Here is a 9325-nt window from a genome sequence, read left to right as displayed (position 1 = left end):
ATTCTTATGTAAAGTCTCAAGTCATGTTGATGAAGCCAATGCCAAAGATTGACGAAGCTTTCTCCTTGCTACTTCAGCAAGAAAGGCAAATACATCAAACTGAACCTATACTCAATGCCAGAACCCTCAAGAACGCTTCAAGCAACACTCCTCAAGCAAATAGAGGAAGGGGGCGCGACAGAAGAGCTGGCAGAGGAAGAGGAAGAGGATCTTCAAAACAATGTTCATATTATGGGAAGACTGGCCACTTGGTTGACGTGTGTTACAAGAAACATGGAATGCCACCTCATTTCAAGCAAGGTGGAACAAGCTTCATCAACAATGTAGTTGCTAAAGAGAATTCTGATACAAACAACAATGTTATTGGAGAGAGTTTACCCTAGAACAAAAACGCGTGCTATTGTCTATGCTACAACAATCAGATGCACAACAAATACAAAAGACAATAGGTACAACAAATCAGTTGGTATCACTTCCATTAAACTAAGGTATAGCTTTCATAATGTATCTCAATGTGTTTTACAGTAGTGCCCAGGTAATAGACTCAGGGGCCACACACCATGTGATATTCTCTTTAGATGCTTTTCAATTATATCACCATGTGAATCTAATCACTGTCAAACTCCCAGATGAAACCTGTACCAACACCTCAACAGCGAGAACTATATTTTTCTCAGATTCATTCTTTCTTACCAATATCCTTTTCATTCCAGAATTTAAGTTCAAATTGGTTTTACTTTTTAAACTAACTAGCTCTATTCACTGTGAATTTGTTTTTAATAATGTTTGCTACAAGATTTAAGATTGCTCTACCAAGAAGATGATTGGTCAAGCTGAGCAAAAAAGAGGGCTATATGCATTTGAGAATTTAACTCCAACTCAGTCAACTAACAAGGTACTAGCAGCAGCACTCATCACACACAACCACAACAAAAGGAACACCACACAATTGCATAATAACATCTGACATTGTAGACTAGGTCATTTACCAAAGGATAAGATAATTGTAATGAAAAAATATTATACTTGCATAAAAAACTCACATTGTAATAAATCTTGTGACTCATGTCATTTCTCAAAATTAAAACTATTGGCATTTGGACACAGTTTGTTAAAGGCAGAAAATAATTTTGATTTGATTTATTTGGATATACGAGGATCCATTAATCACTTATCTACTACTAATCATAAATACTTTCTTACAATTGTGGATGATAGAAGTAGATATACATGACTTTTTTTAATGAAATTAAAGTATGAAGTCAGAGACTTAATCAAGAGTTTTGTAACACTAATCCAAACTCAGTTCAATAAAACAATTAAAAAAATTCGAACTGACAATGGATTAGAGTTCCAAATGCAAGCATACTATGAAGCCATGGGAATTATCCACCAAACTAATTGTGTTGAAACTCCTTAATAAAATGACATTGTTGAGAGAAAACATCAACATATATTAGGTGTGACTCGAGCACTCATGTTTCAAGCAAATATTCCAAAATATTTTTGGAACTATGCAAGTGCTCAAGCCATTTACATAATCAATATGATTCTCATCATAATTTTGAAAAATAAATCCCCATACCAAATTCTATATAACAACCTACTAGATATCAACTACTTTTGAGTATTTGGTTGTCTTGCTTATGTTGCCACTACTTCAGCTCATCAAAAAAAAACTTGATTAAGAGCCAGAAAATGCGCTTTTTGGGGGCATAAACAAGGAGTTAAAGGCTACCTTTTCTATGATCTAAAAACTAGAAAAATGCTTCTTTCTAGAGATGTTGAGTTCTATGAGAACATTTTTCTTTTTAATTCAATTACTCACGACATCTCTGATTCTATACCAGAACCAGAAAATCATATTCATTAATTCATAAATCCTTATGATTCAACTATTCACTCTCATTCATAAAATATCACTCACTTCTCATCCAATAATACACCGCATGCATCTCCTAGTCCAAACACATATTCTCTAATAGTTTTGAGTTCTCCCTCACACACATCACCACATAATCATTCACCATAACAACATGAATTTCAAACGGCATTACCCACTGTTGCACAACATCAAAATACTACACTGCCTGCTGGGCTTATTAGGCGATCCTCAAGAGAACGGAGACCCCCTCTTACCTAAAAGACTTTTACTTCTCCTTATTAAACACAGGACCAACTTACCAATCATCTTCAGCTCCTGCAACCCAATGAAAATATCCACTAAGTGATGTCTTATCCTACGAGTTACTATCACCTTCACATAGGAACCTATCCTTAGCATTTTCTACCGTTGAAGAACCAAAAATCTATCCAGAAGCAATTGTGCATTCTTGTTAGCAGCAGGCCATTAGTGCAGAACTTGAAGCTCTAGAGAAGAACAACACTTAGTTTTTTACTACTCTGTCGAAAGGAAAATGCATGATTGGCTGCAAATGGGTATTCAAAACTAAACTCAAAGATGATGAAAGTGTTGAGAGGTACAAGGTGCGTCTTGTTGTAAAGGATTTCACCCAAGTCTCTGGCCATGACTACTTTGATACGTTCAACTCTGTGGTTAAAATGAACATACTAAAAAATCTTCTTGCTGTTGCAGCCACAAGTGATTAGATCATTCATCAACTTGATGTCAACACGGCCTTCCCCCATGACGATCCTAAAGATGTGTATATGAAAGTACCGCCAGGCTTTAAGGTTGATGATTCTACTTTGGTTTGCAAGTTTACATGGTCTCTTTATGGATTAAAACAAGCAAGTAGATAGTGGCACACCAAGCTTGCCACCACTCTCACCAGTTTTGGATACCATCAATCGAAGCATGATGATTGTCTCTTCACCAAGAGCTTTGATAATTCCTTCACTGCCATACTTGTGTATATGGATGACCTCGTTTTGTCAGAAAATTGTATGGTTGAGATTCAGGCTATCAAAGATTACCTGCACAAACTGTTCCAGATCAAGGACATTAGTGAACTTAAGTACTTCTTACGCATCGAGTTTGCCAGAAGCAGGGAGGGATTTGAAATGTACCAACGCAAATATTGCCTTGAACTTCTTGAAGATTATGGCATGCTAGCTGACAAGAGTGCCACAATCCCAATGAATTACTCCAGTCACTCCAATCAACTATCAAAATCCACAGGAACAAGGTTAGAGACCAACACTGAATATCGAAGACTAATTGGGTACTTACTATACTTGGCAAATATAAGATCCAAAATCAGCTATGCAGTTAGCAAGTTAAGCCAATTTTTGAAATGTCCCGCTGACAAACACTTCAAAGCTGGTCTAAGAGTACTAAGATACTTGAAATCCTCCCTAGCACAAGGTCTATTCTTTTCCACCAAGTCAGATTTTGAAGTGATTGGATATTCGGATAGTAATTGGGCTGTATGTCCTAATTCGAGAAGGTCAATAACGGACTATTGCTTCTTCCTGAGAACAAGTTTGATAACATAAAAGAGTAGGAAGTAAAATGTGATGGCCAAATCATCAGCAAAAGCTAAGTACAGGGCTCTTGCGACAGCAACATGTGTAGCTCAGTAGATACGTTTCATCATGAATAAGCCCAAATTCCCACCAATAAAACCAATAGCCATCTACTGTGACAGTCAGGAAACATTACACATAACTGCTAATTCAATATTTCATGAGAGAACAAAACATATAGAAGCGGATTGTCACATCGTTTGTGACAAAACCAAAGAACAAGTGATCAAACTACTGCCTATTAAGTCTGCAAAGCAAGTTGCAGATATCCTCACTAAAACATTGAGATCCAAGTTGTTCAATTCATGTCATCGCAAGTTTAAACTCCTCACATTCATGCGCCTAACTTGAGAGAGTGTGACTTGATAATTCAAACTTTAAGCCTGATTAGATTAGTTAGCACTGCTTTAAATTTGTTAAAATTAGTTAGCATTGACTCTATTTATTATGGTTAGTCAGTTAATTTCTTTAGTAAATTTATATATAAATACACAAACATATAATTGATAGAGTCAGTTCAATCACTAATTCAATTTCTGCGATTTTTTTCAATAAGAAAATATGCAGAAAAATATTCTCTCCACACTCTGTTAAGTTCTTGAGTTGCTCCTTTTAAATACAACTCAAACTCACCTTTCATCGTTTTGTGTCTAAATTATGGAGAAGGAAATAAGTTGTGCTAAAAGAGACAATTATATATAGCTCTTCAACTCAATTTAATTAGATTCTTAGAAATAGAATACATGTGGCAATTACCAAAACACTAACAACAAAAATCATCAACATGTAAGAATCTCTTTATACATCTCCCTAATATTATAGTTGACTATTATATAAATCAACAAATACGCGAACAAACCAGTCCTAGTCACTATCGCGACTAAAGCATATGTCTTTCCTATATCCAAGTTTGCACAAAAGAACCCAGATGTTCTTGTTTAGTACTTAGGAAAAATTTATAAGATGCTTGTTGTAGAATACTTGCAATAAACAAATTTTTACCAATTAAAAATTGCATCCAAGGAGAAGAAAAAGATGAGTCGAATCAATATCACACCTGTATACTTTCACTGCATGTATATACATTGTATAAACATGTGATATTAGTTAAGAAGGGTATCAGAATCAATATTAGTTTGGTGAAGTCTTTGGTGACCAAAATACTAATGACTAAAGATGGTTAAGAGTTGACTTTTAAATAAAATAGTGATACTTAGTGGGTTTGGTCTTACAACTTTCTAATATTCTAAAAGGTTTAAGTGAGTATGTAATAATTACTAGGAAGTTACTTTATGAATAAAATTGTCATTTGAAGTTATCTTATGTGTTGTTAGATTTTGGACAAAAATATTATTAGATCATTATACAAAATAAGATAAAAAATGTTCAAATATAAGGTCTAATAAATTTTTTTAGCAAGATTATAAAATAAAATTAATTTCTTCAATAATTTGTTCCTTAATTTGTTTGTATTTCTCTAAAAAAGATAACTGTAAAAAATATTGTGATACCTTAAAAATTTTATTAAGAGAACAAAACTAGTATTTTTTTTACGAGATATATTTATAAGCTTTATTTTTTATATTTGTTTAAAAAATTGTTGGATTGTGGGAGTGTTCTTTTTTTTAATAATTATATAAAAAATAATAATGCATTAATGCAAATATATTAACATTTGTAAATTAAGTATATTAATAAAATTTTAATAACTTAATTAACATATCAAAAAATTTAATAATTAAAAAGTATTTTCTTGCTATTTTAATATGTTAACAATATTATTTATAATATGTTTAATAATAGTGTCTTCGCAAATATTTTGTACCATTATATTTTTTTGATTATCTTTTGTATAATATAAAAAAAAGTACATGTCAATATATAATTGTATAAGAGAGATAAAAAAACATAAATTTAAAAAAGATCCAAATTCAAATTAAACAATCACAATTTTTTATTTTAAATTTAGGTTTAAATAATGAAATTTCTTTCTCGTTGTAAATTAATTATTTAGTAATTTTTTGTGATTTGATTGCAAAATTGATTCCGTGTGAAATTTACCGTAGAAGTTTTTTTCAATGAAATTAACCATTCCATGCAAGACTAAAACTTCACTAAATAAAGAGTTATGCTATGTGTACACTAAAAGTAGTTACTAAAGTTAGTCACCAATATAAAATACATATTAAAATATAAATACACATCTATTATATCTATTATATACTACTAATTTTATAATCAAAATGTGTCACATGTCACTTTCTTATTGCAATTAAAATAAAATTTTGCTTTTCAAAATTAAAGAATTCTTCCATCCTCTCTCACCCTTTTTCTATCTCTCTCATTCTTTCACTCACTCTATCTCTCTTGTATATCATTATTAATCTACTTAATATACTAAAACTGGGTTTTTTCCCAACTAATAAGGGTGACGTGTCGATCTCTCGTGAGTCCGTTTTCCCTCCAAAACGAATGAAATTTTTCATATATTCTAAATTATTTTATAAAAAATACCTTTATTATAATTATATTATTATATTATAATTAATATTTAATGAATAATATATAATTATACTAATTTAGGAACATATCTTCATTATAATTATATCAAATCAATATTTAATGCACTATTAAACTACTTATCAATTATAATGCGTAATTACTGTACATAATAAAAAATTGCCTTAATAATAAGTAATTTACATATTTATTTTTGTTTTACTAAAGTCTATAAATAGTGTTTTTCTGTGGTACATGAATCTAAATTTGAGAGTCAACTCGTAATTTTATATTTAGTATTTTTTTACTACTTTATAGAATAAGAATGTATTTTTCATTTTTTATTGAAGTTGATCCTTTTAAGGTACAATTTATAATTTTTTATAATATTTTTTATATACTCATTCTATTATATTATTCTTTTAATAATTTATTAATTGTTGTTACTCTAAGTTATTCTTATCGTCTAATGTTGTCTAATATTCCAGTTCGATTGTCTTTTACCACAATCGTTTACAATGCATCACATTCATGAAATATCTCATCGAGTTGTCTTCACTGATTCAGGTTCCAATTACATGGATGTAAGCGTTCAAAGAAGGGGCAATAATCTCTACTTTACCGAAGAATGGTTGGATCTACTCACCTATTATGACCAACCTAATGGAATGCGGTTAAAGTTAGCTTTCTTGAGAGGAGCTCGATTTTTTATTGAGGAATTATATCCACGGAACTTTATAGGGCAAGTTCAAGTTCTATCCCCTCCATGCTTTTTACGTCTGCCCGAAAATCTTTGAAGTGGAGCACATAATGAGATTGAATTCGCTCAGTTTAAGTGCAGTTTTGATAAATTCGTGACAAACTCAGATATGCAATTTCAACGATTGGTAATATATTTAAATTTTCTTATTTTAAGTTGTTCATTATTAGAATAATTTTATAACATATTGTGATTTTTTTCAGAAATTATCGGCTTTCTTTTGCATGCATGCAATGCCATTGAGAGGAATAAGGGTTAGTTTGGTATCTCGGTGTGGCAATTTTATACCTTGCCGCATTGCATGGATAGCGGATGATGAAGCTCATTTAACAAGATGATGGTTTGAATTTACACAAATTCTAAATGTTGATATTTACGATGTTATTTCAGTTGGTTATCGTTACGAGAATGACTCTATACTATACGTGACTAAGAATTATAATAAATTCAATATTGTTTAAGTAATTTGATTTTAATATTAGTATTTAATTAAATTATAATTAGAAAATTTTAAATTATTGCCTCAATTTATATATTATGAGTATTTTTCGTGGATGTACTATTTTTAAATAATTTAATAATTAATAAAATGAAGTGGTGTCAGATATATTATTTAAATTTATTTTTATCCTTTATTTCTTTATTTGTATTTTCATTATATTTGCCAAAAAATCTCTATCTAAACATATAGTTTTCGTTGACCTAAACACAATTTAGTTGCCAATAAAAACCGATTTTATCTATAAAAAATAATGAAACATATATCCTTTGATATTATATTAATATAGTAAGTAGACATTATGATATAATAATATCTTTAATTGTATTATAATTAGCTCATAAATAATGTATAATTATATTATTTTAAAAAAAAATTTCATTATAATTATATCAAATCAATATTTAATTATGCTAAAATATGTTAATTATAATTATATCATAAAATTCATGCCGCATCTCTTAGTTTTTGTATATACGCTTTACTAGTTAAATACTAGGCCAATGCTATGGTGTATATTTTAAATTTCTTTTACATTGTAGATTTCAAATTTTATCTACACATGTAGAAGGATAGGTGTCAAAAAAGGAGAACTAAAAAATCTATAAAAATAGATAGTAGAGATAACAAAGTCAAAGAATTAAGACCCACAAAAATTGAACAAATTTGTAAATTGTAATAAACTAATAATGGATCCACATGTTTTTAGATTATTTTTAATGATTCTCATCATCATTTTCTAATGAGGTTTATTTACAATCATATTAAAAAAAATTAAGTGGATACGGATTTTTTTTATATAAAGATCGCTTCGCTTCAATTGCATGTAAAAGAATTGATACACTAAATGTTGAATTTAGTGATATACTGAAGTCATTTACCATTTGTTATATTAATTTTGTTTTTGGAGTTTTATTATTAGCAAGTATTATATTTGTACCTTATACAAAATTAGATGATATTATTAATGAAAAATTAAGTATTAAATATCTAATTAGCATTTTTTAATATGAATTAATTATTTTGTAAATTTTTACAGTTATTGTTTTGTTAGCAAAATAATAATAATAATAATAATAATAGATTTATAAGTATATTTTAATTTTAATTAAATAATTTTTTCGATTAGACTATAATAAATAAATAAAGTTATATGAGTAGGAGACCATAATATTTTAAGTATAATATATTGTAGATTGGTCTAATTTATATTGTTATTGTAATTTAATATTTTTAATATGATTGCAAATAAACTTCGTTAAAAAATGGTGATGAGAATCATTAACAACAAATTCAAAAACATATGCATTCATTATTGCAAGTTTTTTTCAGTTTTTGTGGGCCCCAACTCTTCTGGCCTTGTTGCGTTTACTTTTGTAGGTTTCTTAGTTCTTCTTTCACTGCTTGACACCTGTTCTTCTATACATGTAGATAAAATTTGAAATCTACACCATGGCATTGGCCTAAATGCTAACCTATAAAATGTTAGTATTCATTCTGCACAGAATCGAAAAAAGATTTACACCTTAATGATATAATCTAAGAAACATAACCAACATGTGGAGAGCATGGAGAGTAGGTATAACCTTTCTTATATAATATTATAGGAAAAATATTTCTAGAAAACTCTACTAGGATTTCGCCTCAAGAAGATGATCTGGTGCAATGAAGCACTAAGAAAGTCAAAAACCATTTAACATTGGACCTTAACCAACATGTGGAGAGCATGGAGGTGGTCGATGAGAACCCGCCGAGTGTTCAGGAAGAGACAAAGATTTCGTATAAAGCTTCATTACTATCAACACCAGGAATTCCTACGAAAGATGCTTCCTTTCTTTCAGATGAGACGGAGGAAGATGCTCCTAATTCGGACGATCGGTGGTATATGGAGGAAGGTGGCCCTTCTGAGGGAGCTAAGCCTTTCGACCCATGTCCGGTCATCCTAGTTTTTAAGGAGGAGTTCAACGAGTGGTGTAAACCCTAAACTATGGAAAGCGGTGCTCATTGTCAAAGTATTTGGCAAAAGAATGCACCAGGATTTCATAGAGTAATGTCTCAATAGAGATTATGTTAAAAAA

Source organism: Arachis duranensis, chromosome 8 (genome assembly GCF_000817695.3).
Source record: "Arachis duranensis cultivar V14167 chromosome 8, aradu.V14167.gnm2.J7QH, whole genome shotgun sequence".
NCBI lineage: Eukaryota > Viridiplantae > Streptophyta > Magnoliopsida > Fabales > Fabaceae > Arachis > Arachis duranensis.
The sequence above is the reverse complement of the archived record's forward strand: the minus strand, read 5'-3'. Positions refer to the sequence as shown.